Source organism: Moschus berezovskii, chromosome 23, assembly GCF_049115385.1.
Source record: "Moschus berezovskii isolate FMDL1 chromosome 23, NW_MosBer_1.0, whole genome shotgun sequence".
NCBI classification, from domain to species: Eukaryota; Metazoa; Chordata; class Mammalia; order Artiodactyla; family Moschidae; genus Moschus; species Moschus berezovskii.
Genome location: NC_142482.1, coordinates 15,364,635 through 15,388,618, shown reverse-complemented (window position 1 = coordinate 15,388,618; position 23,984 = coordinate 15,364,635). Strand labels below are relative to the sequence as shown.

General features: G+C 43.1%; 1 protein-coding gene across 19 annotated transcripts in view; it reads right to left on the bottom strand.

Annotated features, from left to right (window-relative positions):
• DST (dystonin) overlaps nucleotides 1-23,984 on the bottom strand; it is a 542,031-nt gene that overhangs the window by 358,942 nt on the left and 159,105 nt on the right. The window lies entirely within an intron of this gene.

Below are 23,984 nucleotides of genomic sequence, written 5' to 3'. Positions count from 1 at the left end.
CTGAATGAACTGTGGTTTCTCCACACAAACTGGCATTGGCAGGGAATTCAACTGACAAACGTAAGGCCTAAGAAAGCAAGACAACGTCTTCAGGAGAGCCAGCAACTAGGAAACCCCTTGTCCAGACTTGAAGCCAATTTGGAAACGGAATAAAACAGATGAGCACTGAGAACAATAAACTGGATGGATAAGAGGGGAGAAGGGAGAAGGCAAGCAGGAGCCCAAGCGGGGGACACTGCGCCCCCCCAGCCACAGGCACCAGGTGCCCAGGGGGGTGTCCCTGAGCACCTGCAGCCGGGGGGCCGCTTCTCATCAGAGACTCACCAGTCAGGCTGGGGCCTCGGCCTCGCCCCCTGAACAGGGCGTCCCCACCCCCTGCAAACGTCAGGCGTGGGAAGAAGCATCTCCCCCACTAGGCAGCGGGGAAACAATCACCGTTTTGCTGCATCCTGTTAGGTATCATGAAGAACACTTTTAAATGCACATGAAAGTCTAGCCATTTAAATGCGCGCATTCCTCAGCTTAGGATTCCACAGTGGCCACTGATGCCACAGACGTCAAAGCACAAGGACAGCATCAGTGTGAGAAGAGGCTGACTCCACGGAACTGGGGGTCTTTCCTTTCTGCCCCCCCAAACAACACCATGAATCAGAACAAAAGGAAAACAAAACCGTCCAGGGTCGTCTTGTGCAGAACCAAGGCAGGAATACAACAAAGAGACTGCAGAAAACCAATATACACATATATGTATACAACTGACTCATGTTGCTGTACAGAAGAAATTAATACAGCACTGTAAATCAACTATACATCAATTATTTTTTAATCAAAACAAAAAGATTACAGATCTGGTGGCCTACTGATGGATGCTAAGCTGCTTCAGTTCAGTTCAGTTCAGTCACTCAGTTGTGTCCGACTCTTTGCAACCCCATGAATCACAGCAAGACTGGCCTCCCTGTCCATCACCTACGCCCGGAATTCACTCAAACTCATGTCCATCGAGTCAGTGATGCCATCCGGCCATCTCATTCTCTGTCGTCCCCTTCTCCTCCTGCCCCCAATCCCTACCAGCATCAGAGTCTTTTCCATTAGCTGCTTCAGTTGTGTCCAACTCTTCGCGACCCCATGGACTCTGGCCCACCAGGCTCCTCTGTCCGTGGGATTCTCCAGGCAAGCATACTAGAGTGGGCTGCCATTTCCTACCCTAGCGCATCTTGCCAACCCAGGGATTGAACCCACACTTCTTATGTCTCCTGCATTGGCGGCTGGGATCTTTACCACGAGGGTCGCCTAGGAAGTCTTTGCTATTCTTAGGTACATCTTGGGTTAAAAATGTTCTAGGACTGGGATGCCTGGAGCATGATACTGAGAGAAGGAATAATCTGGAACTTCAGGGCTTGCAATAAACACAGAAGTCAGCATACAGTAGGTCTTTGGCTTTTGTACAGGCTTCCCTGGTGGCTCAGATGATAAAGAATCTGCCTGCAATGTAGAAGACCTGGGTTTGATCCCTGGGTTGGGAAGATCCCCTGGAGAAAGGCTACCCACTCCATTATTCTGGCCTGGAGAATTCCACAGATTGTATTTAGTCCATTGGGTCGCAAAGACTTGGACACAACTCAGCAACTTTCACTTTCATATATATATGGCATCCAGTCCCATCACTTCATGGCAAACGGATGGGGAAACAATGGAAACAGTGACAGACTTTATTTTCTTGGGCTCCAAAATCACTGCAGATGGGACTGCAGCCATGAAATTAAAAGACACTTCCTCCTTGGAAGAAAAGCTGTGACAAACCTAGGAAACCCATTAAAAAGCAGAGATGTTACTTTGCTGGCAAAGGGCTGTATAGTCAAAGCTATGGTTTTTCTAGTAGTTATCTATGGATGTGAGAGCTGGACAATAAAAAAGGCTGAGTGCTATAGAACTGATGCTTTTGAACTGTGGTGTTGGAGAAGACTCTTGAGAGTCCCTTGGATAGCAAGGAGATCAAACCAGCCAATCATAAAGGAAATCAACCCTAAATATTCACTGGAAGGACTGATGCTGAAGCTGAAGCTCCACTACTTTCAACACCTAATGCTAAGAGCCGACTCGTTGGAAAAGACCCTGATGCTGGGAAAGATTGAAGGCAGGGGGAGAAGGGACAACAGAGGATGAGATGGTTGGGTTACCATCCATTTGACTCAACGGACACGTGTTTGCGCAAACTTCAGGAGATGGTGAAGGACAGGGCAGCCTGGCGTGCTGCCGTCCATGAAGTCACAAAGAGCTGGACACGACTGAGCGACTGAACAGTAACTAGTTACAAGTTATTTACTGAAACACTGAAGACTGCAAATTGTAAAGCACCATCGCAGACTCAGAACTATGATAAAAACAACACTCTTGCATGACTGAGTTACCATGTACCAGGCATTCTTCCAAGAAGTCTACATGCAGTAAGTCACACCCACCTCACAACAACTCTCTGAAGTGTACACAGTGACCCCTCCCATTTATAAGTGAGGCATGAGGGTGCTCCAACTCTCAGAGCAGAGATGGCGCAACGGATCTGGCATCTGGGCTCCAGCAGTGAACATGCCTAAGATAAAGGCACCCCAGGTATAAAAATGCTCTGTTCACAAAAGTTAAATTTCAGATGAGTAAACTGATGCTCAGAGAGATACAGTAATTTAACCAAGGTCACTTAAATCAAGCCTTGAGGTAGAAGGTCAGTCTTCTCCAAAACAAACTAGACTAAATGCTTTGCATTCCTAGACACTGCACAAATTGATACAAAATAGCTGAGGTATTTTATGAGCTTAAGTATTTCATTATTTAAGACTGGCTGCAATTCTCATCAAAGTTAGCATGGAAAAATATGAAACACTATAACATACACCACAGAAGATAAAATTAGACTCCCATCTCTTCAGAATGAAACTCAGGGCTCACAGAGAAGCAGACTAATTACTCGTGGGCATTTTGATCATCTTATCTGAAGATTATTAAAGACCAAATAAATGCCAAATTTAAAAAAAGGAAGAAAAAGCAGCATAGCAATAAAGAGATTCTAACATGGAATTGTTTAATGACTTTCTCTGTATGGGTGAGTAATGATAACTCGATAAAATGAATATTAGAAAAGGCAACTTTCATGACATATACATATACACAACATTTAAATTTAATTAGGACAGTCACAAAGATGCTACTAAGTTTTTCTTCATCAAATATTTTGAGGCACAAAAGTCTGTGAAATATGGAATTGTATATAATACTCTTCTATTAGTTGGCATCCAACTTTTGAAAAAAGGGCTAGAGTAATTTGCATGATCAAGAGATTTCCCTGGTGGTCCAGTGGTTAAGAATCCACCTGCTAACTCAGGGAACATGGTTTCAATCCCTTGTCCAGGAAGACACCACAGGCCACGGAGCAGCTAGGCTCCTGCACCACAGCTCCTGAGGTCCGGAGTCTGCTCACCGCAGCTGGAGAGCAGCCCCCGCGTGCCACAATGAGAGAAAGCCCACGCACAGTAACAGACACAGCGCAGCCAAAAATAAAACTAAACAAATCAATCAAAACAAAAATCTAAAAACTAAAACAAAGACTTTAAAAAAGGAGAGAGAATTCCTCTGTTTCAGTGGCTACAGCAAAACAAGCAGAGGTAAAAGAACCTGCGTTGTCGTTTCTGCACAGAACATGAACTGTTCAAGTGTTAATAGAAGCAGGCATTGTTCAGCCAAGTTGGATCTCCACAACCAATAGAGAGCTGCACAGCCAACAGAGACCTAGATCTCGATTTCAATAAAATGATGGATGCACCATAATCTAACCGATTCTCTAAAACTGAACAATTAGAATTGCTTCCAACGTTTCATTATTGTTATTTTAAACAGGGCTGTAAACTAACACCCTTGTTAAACCTTTATGCACAATTTTTCCCTTGTAACAAATTCTTGGAAGCGAAATCTCAGTTAACATGAATACGTACATTGTCCTGTGGAAAGACTGTATCACTTTTAGTCTGTGTATCTTTTACTCTTTTATCTTTTAGAAACACTGAAATAGCACAATATGAAATACATGTAAGTCTACAGTGCATATAATAACCATACATATATAGCCATGTTAGAACATGCTTATATATACATAAATGTCTATTGTATAAACAGTATCTTGTAAACTATTGTGATTTTTACTGCAGTAAAAGCTTTGTAACATAGAATTTACCATCTTTACCATTTTTAAGGCTATGGCTCATTAGTGCTAAACATGCTCACACTGCTGGGCAGCCCGTCTCCAGAACCTTTTCCTCCCACATAATGGAAACTGCACTCGTTAAATGACGCCTCCATTCCCGCCCCCAGCCCCTGCCCGGCCCACTGCCCCTGGTAAGGACCTTCTACCTTCTGTCTCTGTGACTTCGACTACTCTAGAGGCCACCTGCAAGTGGACTCATACAGCCTCTGTCTTCCTGTGACTGTCTTACTTCTCCCAGCATAACGCCCTCAAGGTCTATCCATGTTGTCCCAGGTGCAGGACTTCCTCCCTTACTAAAGCTGGTCACATCCCACTGCCTGTACAGACATTCTGCTTATCTATTCTTCCGTCAGCAGACACTTGGGCTGCCCCCACCTCTCTGCGATTGTGAATGGTGCTGCCGTATAAAACACGGAGCCTGTTACAAGTGTCCATCAGCACAGTGAGACTATGCCAAAGTCCTCAGCGCAAAGAAGTCCGATCATTCCAGGAAGGAGGGTGAAGAACTCCCCTGACACCTTCCATGACTTCCACTTACTGGCTGGACCAGAATGTGCCACTAGTGAGTGCACTGGAAAGAACTCACACACTAGGCAAGAAAAATGAACAACCGTTATCTCCCTGGGCAGCTGGGATGAGGGCTGATGCGCCCTTCCCAGCGCGCAGTCCCTGGGCTCCCACACCGAGCATGGAGGCCACCTCACCTGCCCGGACGAGGTTTGGGGCCCCAACACCCGCTGCTTCCCCCCAGCCCCGGCAGGGGCGCCCCCACCGCGCTCACAGGCACCCCCTTGGGTGCAGACCCCACCTCTTAGAGACGGGCCCGTTGTCACCCTTCCCGACCACAGCTTCACTGCAGATCCTGTATTTCTCCAGAGCTAGGACTCCTGACTTATCAGAAAGTAAAAGGTATTTTTTTGTGGGTCTAACGGAGATCCAACCAGTCCATTCTAAAGGAGATCAATCCTGGGTGTTCATTGGAAGGACTGATGCTAAAGTTGAAACTCCAATACTTTGGCCACCTCATGAGATGAGTTGACTCACTGGAAAAGACTCTGATGCTGGGAGGGATTGGGGGCGGGAGGAGAAGGGGATGTCAGAGAATGAGATGGATGGATGGCATCACCGCCTCGATGGACATGAGTTTGAGTGAACTCCAGGAGTTGGTGATGGACAGGGAGGCCTGGCGTGCTGTGATTCATGGCGTCGCAAAGAGTCAGACACAACTGAGCGACTGAACAGAATGGAACAGAACCCTCTATGATTTCTCACTTGTAGTGATGAAAGTGAAAGAGAACAGTGAAAAAGCTGGCTTAAAGCTCAACATTCAAAAAACTAAGATCATGGCATCTGGTCCAATCACTTCATGACAAAATAGATGGGGAAACAATGGAAACAGTGACAGACTTTATTTTCTTGACTCCAAAATCACTGCAGATGGTGATTGCAGCCATGAAATTAAAAGACGCTTGCTTCCTTGAAAGAAAACCTGTGACCAACCTAGATAGCATATTAAAAAGAAGAGGTATTACTTTACCAACAAAGGTCCATCTAGCCAAAGCTATGGTTTTTCCAGTAGTCATGTATGGATGTGACAGTTGGACCATAAATAAAGCTGAGTGCCGAAGAATTGATGCTTTCGAATTGTGGTGCTGGAGGAGACTCTTTGAGAGTCCCTTGGACTGCAAGGAGATCCAACCAGTCCATCCTAAAGGAAATCAGTCCTGAATATTCATTGGAAGGACTGATGCTGAAGCTGAAGCTCCAATACTTTGGCCACCTGATGTGAAGAACTGACTCACTGGAACAAAACCCTGATGCTGGGAAAGATTGAAGGCAGGAGGAAAAGGGGATGACAGAGGATGAGATGGTTGGATGGCATCACCAACTCGATGGACACAAGTTTGAGCAAGCTCCGGGAGTTGGTGATGGACAGGGAGGCCTGGCTTGCTGAAGTCCATGGGGTCGCAAACAGTCGGACACGACTGAGTGACTGAACTCTGGGAGACAGTGGGTGTTATAATGCTCCTTTTACAAAAGGGAAAACTGAGGCTCAAGACTGTACTCACCAACTACTCAATGTCACAAAGTCTGAACAAGCCAATTTCAAACTTAGGTCTGTTAAGTTGAAAGTTTATGTTCTGTTCACTATTTTATTCACTATTTTACAAACCGGCTTGTTAATTCTCAGACACTAACACCACCTACCATCAGTTCAGTCAGTTCAGTTCAGTCGCTCAGTCGTGTCCGACTCTTTGCAACCCTATGAATCACAGCACGCCAGGCCTCCCTGTCCATCACCAACTCCCGGAGTTCACTCAAACTCATGTCCATCGAGTCGGTGATGCCATCCAGCCATCTCATTCTCTGCCTTCCCCGTCTCCTCCCGCCCCCAATCCCTCCCAGCATCAGAGTCTTTTCCAGTGAGTCAACTCGTCGCATGAGGTGGCCAAAGTATTGCAGTTTCAGCTTTAGTATCAGATCAGTCCTTCCGATGAACACCCAGGACTGATCTCCTTTAGAATGGACTGGTTGGATCTCCTTGCAGTCCAAGGGACTCTCAAGAGTCTTCTCCAACACCACAGTTCAAATGCATCAATTCTTCGGCGATCAGCTTTCTTCACAGTCCAACTCTCACATCCATACATGACCACGGGAAAAACCATAGCCTTGACTAGACGGACCTTTGTTGGCAAAGTAATGTCTCTGCTTTTTAATATACTATCAAGGTTGGTCATAACTTTCCTTCCAAGGAGTAAGCATCTTTTAATTTCATGGCTGCAATCAGCATCCGCAGTGATTTCTTTAAAAAAAACATTCTTCTTAAAACATCAAGTTGACACACTTTGGGCAGCTTACTTTTCTTCTCATTTAGAAATCTAGGGGAAAAAAAAAAAAACATGTCTTTTTCCTCCTTTTGGGCGCTCTCTAAGATGTCATCAGTAGCTAAATATATTTGCCCTGTATACTGACTTTGATTTGTTCAGAAATAGACTACAGCTTACTGGTTGGCAAGCTGGAAATTAAACACATTTTACTACCTTATTTTCGAAATTACTCATGAACTGAAAATACACCATTAACCACACTTCTGGATGAAAAAGTCCACAGACATTCTAAGAAAAATAAAAGTCAGTTTGTACTAGTCCATTAAACCTGAGAATGTCCAGTGATCACAATGTGCAAACGAAGGAAAGCAGCCAGACCCTTTCAACAAAAGAAATCTCTCTGCCCTGCTCATGACCAACAATACCAAAGACACCACCCAAAAGGTGTGCTGCTGAACAGGGGGTAAATGATCAGCCTGGAAAATTCCTCCACACTGGGGAAGACTGAAGGTGGGAGACAAGGAGCAGAGACACCTGGAATGAAAATATAAGATTAACCAAAGCCAAGACAGCAGGGGGACGCCAGCAGCTGATTCTAAAAGCTGCCTTAGATCTGGGCCACCACTTATGCCTACATTAAATCCTTCGTCCTTTCATCTATTTCCAGTAGGCAGCCTGGGAGAGCCTCCGGACCGTGACACCAAATGAGAATGGTAAGGATAAGATGTACTAACAGAGGCACTACTCCATGTATATTGTAGGAAAGAGCAATTAGGTGATATACAAATGCTGGTAGGAACCAAACAACAGGAGAAGGTAAAAAAGAACCCCATGATATCAGATTCAAATAGTGAGCATCACTAACAAATTTATGACTTGAAAACAGGCTTCAGCACTATTTATAATAGCCAGGACATGAAAGCCACCTAGATGACCATCAACATGAAAGGATAAAGACGCGGTAAGGTATACAATGGAATACCACTCAGCCATAAAACGGAACGAATCTGAGTCAGTTCTAGTGAGGTGCATCAATCTGAGCCTGCTATACAGAGTGAAGTAAGTCAGAAAGAGAAAAACAAGTATCATATGTTAACACATATGCATGGAATCTAGAAAAACAGTACTGACGAACGCATTTGTAGGGAAGAGACAGAGACGCAGATGTAGGGAAGGGACTTGTGGTCACAGCAAGGGAAGGAGAGATTAGGACAAGCTGAGAGAGCAGCATTGACATATACACCACCATGTATAAAGCAGAGAGCAGGTGGGAAGCTCCTCCGTGATACAGGGAGCCCAGTCCGGCGCTCTGTGATGACTTACAGGCGGAGAGGGAGGGCATATACACATAATTATGACGGATTCGTGTGGTTAGATGGCAGAAACCAACACAACATTCTAAAGCAATCATCCTCCAATTTAAAAAAAAAAATTTTTTATTTTAAAAGAATAAAATCCTCTACGTATGCTGTAATTTTCTGGGTCTATAAAAACAAGAAATCTCCAAAGAAAAAAGAAAACAGCCATCTATTTCCTAGCTACTTCCATTAAAAGGCCTTAAGAGCAGGGGTAACCAGATAACAATAAAGGCATCTAGCTCCCAGATCTCAGCTTCTAAGAACACATCCCCAGCGAAATAAACCAGGACTCTTCAGATACCTGATTTGCAGATCTGGGGCAGAGAAAGCACAAGGTGAACTGGAAATATCTTGTGCCAGAAAACAGGGATGCTTCAAGATTAACAAGAACATGGTAAAAAAAAAAAAAAAAAAACACAGAAGCTGGCTGCAAGGGCTCCCACTAGCCAAACCTGGGACAATTTAAGCATCGAAAAGAATAGCAGTGGTAATGGATTCTAACACACTGAGTAAAACAAGAATCCATGAGTCAACAGTGACGTTCACAAAAGAAAAGCAGGGGGAGGGGTGAGCAGTCCTCTGTACAGAAGAGCGCCAGCTAATAAATGAGAAAAATGATCACTGTTTTTACAATAGCAATGAATCGAGTGAGGATCAAAATAAAAAATCCAGATTGTGGGACACTCTTTCAGACAACTAGCAAGGAGGGGTCTTTTCTAGAATAAATGAGACTAAAGATATATACCAATCAAATGCAACATGCAATCCTTGCCTGAATCTTGGGGTCCTGGGGGCCTAGGGGAGGGTGGGAGTGAAAAGTTGGGAAAAATGAGGGAAGAAGCCCGTTATATATTAGACACTATTATAGACATTTTCTTAGGGATGAAGACGGTATGCTGATTATATAAGAGAAATTCCATATTCTGAGGACATATGTAATTATTTAGGGACAAAGTATCATATAGTATAAACAATGCTTAATGGTTCAGAAAAAATTAAAGAGACAGCATACAAAGGCACCAAAATGTTAATAATCGTTAACACCGAACCTAGATAACCTAGGTGAAGGTATACAAAGTGTTCACTCAATCCTTCTTTCAACTTTTCTACAGATTTTAAGTTTTTGCAAACAAAATACAAGAAAAGCAAACTACCCAAAGAGAATTCTAACAACCAAAACAACCACATGCTTTTGAAGAGGAGAGAAATATTCACCAAAAAAAATGGAAGTTCCTGGTTCATGTAAACATTAAAAATCTAGCTTTAGTTTAGCAAATATGGTCTAATTTCAGACTGCCTTTTTCAATTTAAATGAATATGCAGTGAAGAATGTACACATTGTCCCTGATACATAAGTCGTGACAAAAACTTACCCCCTAAAATATTTTTAGTAAAAATTCCTTAAGATGCTGTTATCAGTTCTTCAGAGGAAGAAAAGGGTCTTAAAATGAAACATCACAGAGTTTCTCTTTCAAAGGTCTCATCAAAGAACCCACATGAGTTGCAGTTTCTAACTTTTCTTCGTGACGTCTGGGTGAGGCAGACACGACACTGAGAAAACAGGAGTGTTTAAAACGCCCATACAGGCAGGGAGTGATTTCAGGAGAGGATGCAGGCGGCGCTGGGGGTCAAGAACCCGCCTGCCAGTGTAGGAGATGCGGGTTCCACCTCCGGGTCAGGAAGATCCCGTGGAGAAGGGCACGGGAACCCACTCCAGTATTCTTGCCTGGAGCATCCCACGGACAGAGGAGCCCGGCGGGCTACAGTCCACGGGGTCACAAAGACTCAGACACAACTGAAGCGACTGAGGACAGACACACCATTAGCTACTTCCATTAAAAGGCCTTAAGAGCAGGGGTAACCAGATAACAATAAAGGCATCTAGCTCCCAGATCTCAGCTTCTAAGAACACATCCCCAGCGAATGAGGACAGACACACACACTAGCTACTTCCACTAGCTACAGCATTTCTAGGGTTTCTAAACTCAACATTTTATTTTAATACCGGCTGTCAACCTGTACTGCAGCAGAAGAGTTTAAATAACTTTTCCAAATTTAACTCTCCAATCCAATGAGTGGCAGCCAGATCTACCGGGAAAGAACGGCAAACACAAGGCCCTGCGAGGTCTGTGCAGACACTCAGACACCACGGAGCCCAGCGGGAAGGCTGGTGAGAGAGCTGGGGTGCCATGTGGAGCCATGATGGCAACCTGAGGCCTTCTGTCATCTAGCTTTCACTTCTCATAATCACAGGATTAGGTTCTGATCAAATAGGGCAGCTGAACTCTGAGCTCACGTCTCCTCTCCTGAAAGCCACTACATTGACAGTGAGGGGATCTAACTTTAGGATCTCCTCCTACAAACAAGGGGAAAGGAAAAGGACTTGTTAAGAATAAGATTCGGGAACTATGTCCAACATCCTGTGACAAATCATAAAGGGAAAGAGTATGAAAAAGAATGTATGTACACCTGAGTCACGTTGCTGAAGAGCAGAAATTAACACCACATTCTGAAACCAACTGTACTTCAGTACATTCTTTTTTTAAAAAAAAGACAAGATTTGGGAGCCAAAAAGCAAAAGAACTGGTGACGCCTGACCCAACAGATGAAGAGCTAGAGCCTCAGGCAGTAGCAGAAGCATCCCGGTTCTTATCTGACACCCCGCTGGACGCCCCGCCCCCCGCAGAAGCTGACCGACCGGCAGCTCTGGAGGGCAGGGGAGGGGAGGGCGTGAAACAGAAGGGAGTCTCAGAGGGGGGAGCCCCGCCCTCCATGACCGCCGACCAACACTGGGGACAGGGTGAGAGAGACAGGGCCTCGTCTTGGAGACTCAGATGCCAAAGGTGGTGAAGAGGGAGGCCACACGAAAACTGGACTCTCTTGGACCCGAAAGTCATACTAAGTGAAGCAAGTCACAGGAAGACAAGCATGTGGTATCACCTACCTGTGGAAGTTTTAAAACCGGTACCAATGAACCTCTTTACAAACGGACTCACAGAAAGACAGAAAACAAAGGGAAAGACTGAGGGGAGGGATGAATCAGGAGCTGGGTTAACATCTATACCCTACTATTTATAAAGTACATAATCAACAAGGCCTGTCATACAGCACAGGAATGCTGCTCAATATTCTGTAATAACCTATATGGGGAAAGAACCTGAAAAAGAGTGGATATACGTATATGTAACTGAGTCACTGTGCTGTACCCCTGAAACTAACACAACACTGTAAATCAACCATGCTCCAATATAACATCCTCCCACCTTCCGCCCACTCAGTTCCCTCAGCTGGAGCTTAAAACCATACTCTCTGAGGAATCTGAGCGGCCCAGGAGAAAAGGCCCTAAGACAATGACAGCAGGGACTCCCCACCCGCTCTGATGCAATGGCCCAGGCGGATCATCAGAGCAAAGGCTAAAGCTGCCCTGTCGACCACACAGAACCTCTCAGTCAGCTTTTCAACATGAGCAAGCGAGCTGCTGAGAGTGCTGAGGAACGCCTCCAACAGGGAAGGCATGCACTGATACAGATGATGGATGTTTTAAAACAAACGTAGAGGCAAGAGAACTGGGAAGGGAGATGAAAACTTCACAGAAAGTTACTGACATCCTTAGAGAGGAGGACAGATAAAAGTAGGAGGCCATCCACACTGAGGCACACGGAAGGATGCCCAACATCACCAATCATCAGGGAAACAGACCAAACCTCGAGGAGATAGGAGACCATACCTGCCAGGATGGCCAATGTCAAAGAGGTAAGAGATAACAAGTATTACTACAGATGTGGAGAAAAGAGACCCCTCCTACACTGCTGGTGGGAGTGTAAACCGGTGCAGAATCCATGGAGGACAGTGTGGACGTTTCCCGAAAACCTGAAGTGGAGCCGCCAGGTGACGCATCAGGCCCTCTTCCGTGTACACAGCTGAAGAGACTGAAATCTCTGTCCTGAAGAGGTGTCTGCACTTACGTGTTCACGGCAATATTATTCACAACAGCCAAGATATGGAAATAATCCAAGCGTCCATGAATGAATAAAGAAAACGAGACATCCATTTATACAATGGAATAACATTCAACCATAAAAAGAAGGAAATCGCGCCATCTGCCACAACACGGATGAACCTTGAGAGCATTATGCTAAGTAAAGTAAGTCGGACAGGGAGAAACTACTGTGTGATCTCACTTACATGTGGAATCTTTAAAAAAAAAAAACTCAGAGAAACAGAGATCAGACTGATGGCTGACAGGTGGAAGAGATGGGGAGATGCCAGTCAAAGGTACAACTTAAGTTGCAAGATGAGTAAGTTCTGGGATCCAATGTAGAGCTCGGTGGCTACGGTCAGCAAAGCTGCACTACATCCCTGAGAGGTGCGAGGAGAGCAAATCTCTTTACATTTATTTTGCTGAAGCATCCTTGATTTATACATTTGTATCAATTTCTGCTGTAAAGTGATTCAATTATACCTACATATACATTCTTTTCATATTCTTTTTTATTATGGTTTATCACAGGATATTGAATAGAGTTCCCTCTGCTATACTGTAAGACCTTGTTGTTCATCCATTCTATATATAATAGCTTGCATCTGCTAATCCCAAACTCCCACTCCATTCTTCCCACTAAGAAAATAAATTTTAAATGTTGTTATCACACACAAAAAAAGGTACCTATGTGAGGTGATAGATGTGTTAACTAACCTTGCTGTGGTAATCTTTTCACAATATATATATGTATCAAAATCACCCTGTACACCTTAAAAGTTACACAATGGTATGTATCAATTACTATGATCTCAATAAAGGTGGGAGAGAAAGGAGTCCATAAAATAGAATATTTAGAACCAAGAACATAAATTTCTGGAAAATAAAAATATAGTAAAGAAGAAAAACTCAGTGGAAACGCTGTAAGATCAAACTGAGGAAATCACTCAGAAATGAAAACAAAAAAAGAGAAAGTTACAGAAAATGGAGGGCTTCCCTGGTGGCTCAGATGGTGAAGATCCTGCCTGCAATGAAGAAGACCTGGGTTCGATTCCTGGGTAGGGAAGAACCTGCCTGCAATGCGGAAGACCTGGGTTCGATTCCTGGGTCGGGAAGATCCCCTGGAGAAGGGAACAACAACCCACTTCAGTATTCTTGCCTGGAGTCCCCATGGACAGAGGAGCCTGATGGGCTACAGTCCACGGGGTCACAAAGAGTCGGACTCGACTGAGCGTCTAAGCACAGAAAATAGAAGATGGAAGTACAGGACCTACAAACAGTAGAACAGGGAAACTTGAAGGAAGAAAATAAAAAACTTCCCAAATTTAAAGGTCATAAATTTATAGATTATTAGGACACCAAGCACCTACCATAATGGATGAAGGGACCCCCAATACAGTACGTCATGAAAAGCCCTGAAAAGACCCTGAAACAGGGGTTCTCAATTCTGGCTGCAAATGAGAGCTACCAAGGAACTTTCCAGAAATACCTATGTTTGGGCTCCAATCCAGACCAATTATTTCAAACTCTCATACTAGGATTTGGTCAAAGCTCCCAGACAACTTTTAACTGGAGCCAGGAATGAGAATCACTGTCCTAAAATTGCCCTGGAAAAAAAAAGAGAGAGAGACAAAGAGGAAGAAAGATTTTGCGATTTCTTAACAGCAATAGTGAAAGCTCAAAAACAACAGATCAGACTTTCAAAACTGTGAAGGAAAATTAACTTCCAACCTGGAGATTACTAACCACATGTGAGCACATAACAAAAGCTTCCAGACTACTGAGGTCTCACAGAATCTCCTCCCTGCCCCTTTCTCAGGGGAGAAACACTGTAGTGGGAGAAAAATTCTAACTGGGCAACAACCTGGGGGTGGATGTGTGGTGAGCACACAGAAAACTGAGCAAAAAGCAACATGACTACTGACTCCAGGAAACGCAAAAGGTTGTCAAGGAAGAGAAAGTCATCACATTTATTCTGTGCTTCGGTTGTGAGCAGCATTTACTAAGTCACAACGCTGTGAACACAAAATACTGACGTGTGAACATAAAATGCCAATGAATGACATGATCACCTCAAGAGGACACGGGAAGGGGTGGGCCGTGTCTGCTGGCAGAAGGCAGGGTGGGGGTGGTGAGGAGGGAAGGCAAGACAGAGGCTCACCCTCCAGAGAGCCCAGTGGACAACACATGGAATGGACTCCATAGGTCCACCCAAAACCAGAATCACAAAAAAGGCATTCCATAAGCATGGTGACGCTCCATCTATCGTAACAGGAATTAACAGAACATGTCTACAGTTAGCCTAGTTACAAAAATAGCAACATAAATATCTTATTTAGAGACCTGGAAGGAACCACCAGAAAAACCAAGAAGGCTTTTAGGAAAAGGGAAGAAGTGGAGGTGAAATTACACATTTTCATTATACATCTTCTGTCCTGTTAGATTTTGTAACGATGTGCGGACAATGTTGAAATAAAGTGTTTTTAAAATATTCAAAAAGAAGGCTATTTTTTCGTAAGCTGCATTATTTACTGACATTAACTTTAGAATTAACTATGCTGACACAATGACAGCTCATTTCTCTAACTGATATGTGGCACTCACTGCCCAATTACACAACCCGATATTTATCCATTATAACACTGACGGACACTTAGGTTATTACCAGTTTCCCTACTAAAAGCAACAGCACAATTTTTTAAAGTCTTATGCCTACTTGCACACATGTGATATTTTCATCTGTTCAGTTGCCTGTCACAGTTTTTTGTCTTGTGTTCTGTGCCCCCACCACCAAATTTTTAACTCTTTATATACTTTTTAAAAAATGAAACTCCAGACTTCATTTGGATTTCAGTGGTATTTCCATTAATGTCCTCTTTTTGTTCCAGGATCCCATCCAGAAGACAGTGATGCATTTAACAGTGCATTTACACATCTTGCCAGGGTCAAGGGCTGTTTCTCACTTATACTCATGAGAAACTTGTTTAAGCAATGCCAACTGTTAAACCAAAACAAATAAAAAAAATTTATCCTCTGAGCCCTTTGCTGTAAGATGAGCAATTATTATTGCTCATCTCGTTATTTGAGGAAAACTAACTGATCGCCGAAGAATCGATGCTTTTGAATTGTGGTGTTGGAGAAGACTCTTGAGAGTCCCTTATACTGCAAGGAGATCCAACCAGTCCATTCTAAAGGAGATCAATCCTGGATGTTCATTGGAGGGACTGATGCTAAAGCTGAAACTCCAATACTTCGGCCACCTCATGCGACGAGTTGACTCACTGGAAAAGACTCTGATGCTGGGAAAGGTTGGGGGCGGGAGGAGAAGGGGACGACAGAGAATTAGAAGGCTGGATGGCATCACCGACTCTGTGGACATGAGTTTGAGTGAACTCTGGGAGTTGGTGATGGACAGGGAGGCCTGGCGTGCTGTGATTCATGGGGTCGCGGAGAGTCGGACACGACTGAGCGACTGAACTGAACTGAACTGGAAAAGAGTCTGATGCTGGGAGGGATTGGGGGTGGGAGGAGACGGGGACGACAGAGAATGAGATGGCTGGATGGCATCACCGACTTGATGGACATGAGTTTGAGTGAACTCCGGGAGTTGGTGATGGACAGGGAAGAATGGCATGCTGTGATTCATGGGGTCGCAAACAGTCGGACACGACTGAGCGACTGAACTGAATTGAACTGAACTGAATTGAACTGAACAAGATTATGTTATTAAAGGGCCCTATAAACTCTGTTTTCCTACTGGGAGAGTGTTTGTTTATATGCATTATTCACAAGCTAGACAAGGGTCAGGAATATATTTTTTTAGAAAATATCAGAAAAGAATTAAAACCCTCCTGTCCCCCTAGATCAGGCAACTTCACCGTTACTATAACACGGAGAAATCAAAGACTCTTGGCACATGCATACAGGACTTATATATAATGAAATTTCTGAGAAACTCTAAATAAAATAATTATACGTCTGGAGAAACAATAATAAAACTTAACTAAATGTTATAATCTTCCTGATACACATGTCACATACTAAATCTTACGGGAGAAACTAAAGCTGATTTCTGATTCTTAACATCCAGTTCTATTTCCACTTCTTGATTATTTGTTTTTTCATCAATCTACTGACGTATTACATTTAGGGAACAGTCAGAAAATGGGTCTGAAAACCGAGCATTATAAGAAGAATGAATTATGACATGAATTACATAATGAGAACTATATTTAAATTTTAGAATACAATTCTATAAATAGAATGACATTTTCTCATCTCTGTGGACAATGAGAAAAAAATATTTTAACTTTATGGGTTCAATTACACTTATCTTAAAACTCTTAAGGAAAAAACTTAAACCAATCTTTTATTCTTTTTAATTTTACTTTATCATAGTTGACTTGCAATGCTACATTAATTAAATCAGTCTTTTAAATTTGGTAACAAGAATCAACTCCATAACAAAGATACTTTAACAAAGTGTAACATGTAAGAAGAGTTCAATAAATATTTTTGTTTGGGCTTTAATACCACTAGATTTTTTTTTTAACTCAGTATATTCTCATAAAATTTAACCACTGGGAACTGTACCAAATATTGATTCTCTACGACTAGCTAGACCCGAAGGACCTCAGGACAAAGACACCTTTTAGGTCAAACATGAGCTCATGGGAACATACTAATGCATCTCAGAGAACCATGGCCTTAGGTTGAGCAGCAAGACCTTTCCCCTGCTCTACACACATTACACCCATTGATATCCACGGCCAAGGGCAGGCAAGGGTCACCATGCGGCCTCTTGCAAAGGGGAAAATTTATGGCTCCTTTTCAATGGTGTTTGCCACCTGGCTCTCAGCCAATCCAACATAAACAATACCATTCATGAAGTGCTGGAAAATGCCGTCTTCAGCAAATTCCAGACTTTTGAAAAGGTCAAAATTCAATTTGAAAAGAAGAAAATCATTATACTTAAGAAGGCCCAGAACACAGAAATATCATACAGTATAGTACAATGCTAACAAATGATCCAAAATACTCCACTGTACCAGGCATGAACATCTATGCAATGATAGTGGCTATCTGGGGGTGTCCGTTTGCATTGCATCATCCCATTTCCTTCTCACCAAAATCCTGTAAGTGGATATGAACCACATTCTGCAGGTAAGGAAAGTGAATTTAGAGAAGCAAACTGCCAGAGCCAAATTATAAACTCTGGTCCTGTTTAAATACTATGGCCTATCCACTGCTAACTCAAGAATATTGGGCAATGACATTAGCTGTTGGAAAACAGTCTATTCCCTTTGGAAATACTTTTCAAATACATGCTGCAATCTTAGTTGATACTTTCTTTTCCAGGGGAAGTGTTTTTTATTTTCCCCTCCTTATTCTCTGTAAGAGCGACATGTGTGAATGCTCAGTCTCTCAGTGGTGTACAACTCTTTTTGTGACCCCATGGACTAGAGCCCACCAGGTTCCTCTGTCCATGGGATTCTCCAGGCAAGAATACTGGAGGGGGTTGCCATTCCCTTCTCCAGGTGATCTTCCGGACCCAGGGACTGAACCTGAGTCTCCTGCATCTCCTGCTCTGCCAGGCAGATTCTTTACCACTGCACCACGTGGGAAGCACTATTGCTTAAATACACCTTCTGTCTCTTACGTGTTCGGGAGACTGCAAAATATAATAAGGGAGAATTTACAGGATCATCTTAAATTAAAATTTATAGGATCGTCTTGAATTAAATAATCTTAGTATAAGCAGCTTCTATGGAATTTCACCAATAAAATTATCAAACATCTACCAAATGTTTCCCTGACGATCAGAGGCAGAACTCCCTTTCAAAGGGAGAAAGCCAGAAGGAAACGCCAATCCATTCCCTGATATGACTCTTACAAGCAGACCAAGCTGACCCGCAAGTTGACGCCCATCCTAACAGCAAGAGCGCAAATGCTGACTAACAGTGTGGAGACCTTCAGAACATTCCAAGACACCACTGTCCTCTGCTGAAGATTTAGGACATTCCCGGGGATGCAATGGACTTCCCTGGTGGCTCACACGGACCTTCTTAAAGCTTCTAAATCTGATAATAGTAACAGCTGGTAATCCTTTACAAATAAGAATCTTCCTGCAAAGGCAGGAGGCCTGGGTTCAATCCCTGGGTCGGGAAGATCCCCTGAAGGGAATGGCAACCCACTCCAGTGTTCTTGCCTGCAGAATTCCATGGACAGAGGAGCCTGGCAGACTTCCACCCATGGGGTCACACAGAGTGGGGCATGGCTGACGGACCGACACGTCACCTCACCAGGATGCAGCACACAGGCATTTCTGGGGTCACGGGGAACCTGGCTGCACAGGTGTGACTGCTGTGTTAACTCCCCAGTGTGGCAATCACGGCGCTGGAAATGGAGTCAGTTTCCCATCACATGAATGCAAAGAACAGAGGTCAAAGGCCATGACCCAAACTCGCTGACTCTCCAGACACAGGACCAAACTCAGTGTTTCATATTATTACAATGCAGTCACTCTCTTCACTGCATGAATGTCAACGTACCATTAAAATACAGGTTTCATTCATGAAACCGAGCTATCAGATACAGTCTGTACTGTGTGTACATATTGAAGAATTAAGTAGCAAGGTAGGTCAAGGTCTCTAACTACAATTAGTTCTGAACTTAAGGACTGAAAGATGGTAATCAGACAGATCATCAGTCATCCAGCAATCTGTAGGATTTAGACAATTTCTAATCTTGAACAGATTATGGCAACAACTTTGAAATCCAGTTCTGAAAAAGGGGGTCACTAATGTAAGATTTTTTTAATGTTAAAAAAAAAGACATCTTAAAGGTAGTTATGACCCTACGTACACAGAGACAAACGTTTTGGCACTGCTGAAGTTTCTCAGTGATATACAATTAAAAAGAAGGAAGAAACACAAAATATTACAGTGGTTATTCTAAAAACTTCCTAATTTCCTGGGACTTTTTAAATATATCTCAGTCTCTTTTGACAAAGTTTGCAAAGGTGAGATGCAGCTTTACCTGAATTCCACTGTGACAGTTCCTTTCTCTGGACCATATCACAGAAGAGGTGGGGCCCCAGTGACCACATGGAGTAATCCATCGCATTACATCACAGGGGAGATGGGCACGCCTGTATTAAACCAAACTCTGATCCTCCACGGACCTTCTTAAAGCTTCTAAATCTGATCACAGTAACAGCTGGTAATCCTTTACAAATAAGAACACTTTTTCCCCACGACTGATTCATAAAAAACTAGAATCCGCTACTTTTGCTGATGTCTTTTTGCATGTGAAAATGGAATTTTGGTTTCTGCCTTAATGCTCTGTATTTCCTTTATTCTTTTTCTTTGCGGAATATTTTCCCCAGCAGTGTTTTAACTTTCATTCAAGCGTCATGGTCCTTAATGAACCTTCTGTCATAGTGTCTGGTGGTCATCAGATTAAGTTAGCCATATCTATCATTTCAAGCTAAAACTGCTCACCTGATTTTGAATTTACTGGCAAAAATATAAAAATGATATTGTGTGTGTTAGTCACTCAGTCATGTCCGACTCTTTGTGACCCCATGGACTGGAACCCACCAGGGTCGTCTGTCCATGGAAGTTCTCCAGGCAAGGTTACTGGAGTGGGTTTCCACTCCCTTCTCCACAGGATCTTCCTGACCCAGGGATCGAACCTGAGCCTCCTGCATTGAAGGCAGATTCTTTACCAACTGAGCCACCAGGGAAGTCCAGAAATGATACTGACCCCTCTGAATTACTTTTCATCAAACTTCTTCCTGTAGTATAAAATCTGGAGGGGGTTGATGAACAAAGATCATTTCCAGATCTTTCGTTTCATAATTTAATTTTAATTCTTTAAATAAATGTATTCTTACTCAGAAGTGAGCACCTAATCATTAAAATAACTTCAGATTATTTCTGAAGTCTTTAAAACACGTTTCAAATAGTTGAGAGAGTGTTTAAGCTTACTTGATTCATGATGCTTAAATCATGTGTATCATGCAGTTTCTAAGGAAACAGAATCATCTGGGACAAGAGAAACGAACAAGCAGCCAGGAGTTGCGATTTCCTTTGCACTCATGAGCAAACCAAATACCTTCCTTGTAACTCAGTGAGTTTATGTAGAAACAAGGTAAAACACAGGATCTTTGGAAAATCGGAGTCAATATCTGAATATATTGGGTTGGCCAAAAAGTTTGTTTGGATTTTTCCATCATGGCTTACGGAAACCCAAACAAACATTTTGGCCAATTCAATAAAATTTCCGTGATATTTTAATAAGTAAAACTGAACTTGACATGACCTAGTATTGGAAAATAATAAAACCATGGAGTCAAAAGACTGTCTCTAAGCGACTGCAGGGGTGATACCAACTCATAAGTACAAACAAGGGCATTCACATTTTAAAAGAAAAATAACTCAGCATTTCCTATGTAAGCAGGATGATTAAAGAATGAAACAACTAGTTAAACCCTTGATCTGGCTAAATGACTTTCACTGAATGGAGCAAATATAGGATGTCCTTCTTCAAAGAACTGGAATAAAATAGGCTGCCAGCATTTACTGAGAACCTGCCATGTTCCAGGGCTGTTCTGAGAGCTTCACTCAATATAATCCTCAAAATATACGGGTACAAGTTCCCAGTTACACCCATTTTGAGACAAGGAAGCAGACACAGATGGAATACATGTTTCCCCAGGATTACATGGTTAGGGGGCGGAATATTTTGTTCTAAAATAAATACTGAAAAGTCAGAGAAAGACAAGTATCATATGATGTCACTTATATTGGAATCAAAAATATGATACAAATGAACTTATTTATAATAACAGACTCAGACCCAGAGAACAAACGTACAGTCACCAAAAGGGAAAAGCGGGGAGAGAGATCAGGAGCATGAGGAAAACAGAGACACACCGCTATACACAAAACAGAGAACCCACAAGGACCCACCGCACTGCACAGGGAGCTACACTCAGCATCTTGTGAAACCTATAACGAGATCAAGAACCTGAAAAAGATACACACACACACTCATGTGTGCATAACGAGTCACCTTGCTGTACACCTGAAACTAACATAACACTGTAAATCAACTATAGTTCAATTAAATAAATAAATAAAGTTGCTACTGAACAAAACATAATAATATTTGATGATTCAGAAAAAAAGTAGGGTATCTCGTCTAAACACAGAACACTCTTCCTGAGTATGTGCACACAGGCAGACATGAGAAAGGAGCCCCAAATCCTCCCCTTGCCCTGGGGTCCCTGGGAGGGAGAATGCCACCAGCGAAAGTTCCTCAGGGGTAGGCAGGAGGGCAGGGTCTACCTCCCAAGCAACTGGCGTCCTGCATCTGGACAACCCGAAGGAACATGAAAACTACAAGCGGACTGAGACCACGTCAGATTATTTTCTACAACACCATTCACATCTTTAAAACATCTAAGAGGAAAAAAAACACAAATATCTCACCCTGCTGCCCCCGACTCTCCCATAAATGGGAAAATGTACAAGTACATATCCTGTATAAATGCTTAAAATATGCTGGGACTCCCTGGTGGTCCGGGGGTTAAGACTTTATGCTCCCAATGTAGGGGCATGAGTTCCATCCTGCTTGGGGAACTAGGAACCTGCACATCACATAGGGCAGCCAAAAAAAATGTTAAATATATATACTGACATTCAGATGAAACTCCCAGGGAAACGGTGCAGCAGAGCTCAGCACAGTAATCTGAAATCTCAGCTAAGCTCTGAGAGTTACTATAAAGAAATTCTAAGTCTTCCAACAATGGAACACATTAGTCAGTAACTGAAAGATACATCTCAGAACAGCTTCCCAGGCTCTTAAATGCTCATCTCTGGTGCCCTGAGTCATGTGCTGTGCTTGGTTGCTCAGCTGTGTATGACTCCAGGCGATCCCAGTGGGCTCCTCTGTCCACAGGGATTCTCCAGGCAAGAATACTGGATTGGGTAGCCTATCCATCCCTTCTCCAGGGGACCTTCCAGACCCAGGAATCGAACCGGGGTCTCCTGCATTGCAGGCGGATTCTTTACCAGCTGAGCTACCAGGGAAGTCCACCCTGTATCATGTGACAGCTCAAATTGAATACACCGGAAGAGCACCACGCTGACGTGTACAGAAGGGATTTACCTAATCCTGACATGCTCTCTGCTCAGCTGCATTGTTGGAGAATCAAGTGGAAACACAGAGGGAAAGATAAATAATTTCCATCCACTATTTATGAAGCCCTTCATCTGCCAGATATCGTTTTTTTCCTGAAGTTTATGCATTGCTAAAGATCTGATGTATTCTTCCTATGATGAAGGTTGAGAAGGAATGCTATCAAAGTGGGTGAAAGCAACTGAAGGCACCCCTGAGGAACACTCTGACAGACCAAATGTCCAGTAACTTGGCTTTGCTTAACATACATTCTGACATAAAATATGATTTGGATTTAACAGTAGATCCACATATCAAACTCTACACAAGCAAGTCAGAGGTTCCTACAGATAACTGAGAAGCCACTGAAAATACTTAACAAAGAAACTTTTAACGCAGGTTTTCTCTTGTATTTGATATTTGAACACACTCTGTATGAAATTTGAAAAATATAGAAAAGCTGTAAGGTGTATGTAGGCCGCTTAATCACTGAGTATCTTGACCTGTAGGCCCCCCACTGAGTACATTGGTTATTGATAATCTGCCTGTTTGGGGTTTTTTAAAATATTTAGTTACTTACTTGGCTACACCAGCTCTTACCTGTGCACACAGGGTCTCTGCTGTGCCATGTGAATTTCTTACTGGGGCACATGGACTCTGGAGTTTGTGGTGTGCAGGCTCAGCCGCTGCAGCACACAGGGTCTTAGAGCCCTGACCAGGGATCCAACCCCCCGCCCAGCACTGCACGGTGGTTTCCCAACCACTGGGCCACCAGAGAAGTCCTAACAATTTGTCTCCTTAAACGGTCCGTTTGAAATCCCATGCTTTGAAGAGTAACTCTTCTTCCAGAAGATAGCAGTGAAAGTCTCCACGTTACATTTCTGCGTGATCTCTGCTAATGGCACCATGGAACTGCTTTAGTTAGGTCATTGCAGATATAACAGCTATCACTGTGGATCCAAGTGTCAGATACTGAGCTATCAGTTCTTTGAAGAAATAAGTTTTGAGGAGGTATGGGAAGAAGGAATTTATTTTACAAAACATTACAATGAAATTCATGACTGACCTTGGAGTGGCAGTTTTAAGTATGCTGTTAAAAATCTGTAAGGGACAGTCGAGAAAATTATCAGACTGTAAGAGACGTGTGAGCTCGCCAAACAAGGATTTCAGTACAGATTTCTGTCTTTATTAGATGAAGTGAAAGGAATAGGTTAGAAAGTCTGAATGGATGAGCCAGTCGCTGCTGTTTCACATCTACCTGTTGCTGGTGACATCCCTTTACTAAGCCTACGTCTTCATAAGCTTTTGGACAGGAATATGCCGAACGCTTCAGTTTCATGGTCCAGAAAGGATCAGAGGCTGTGGATACTGACAACTGATTTGTC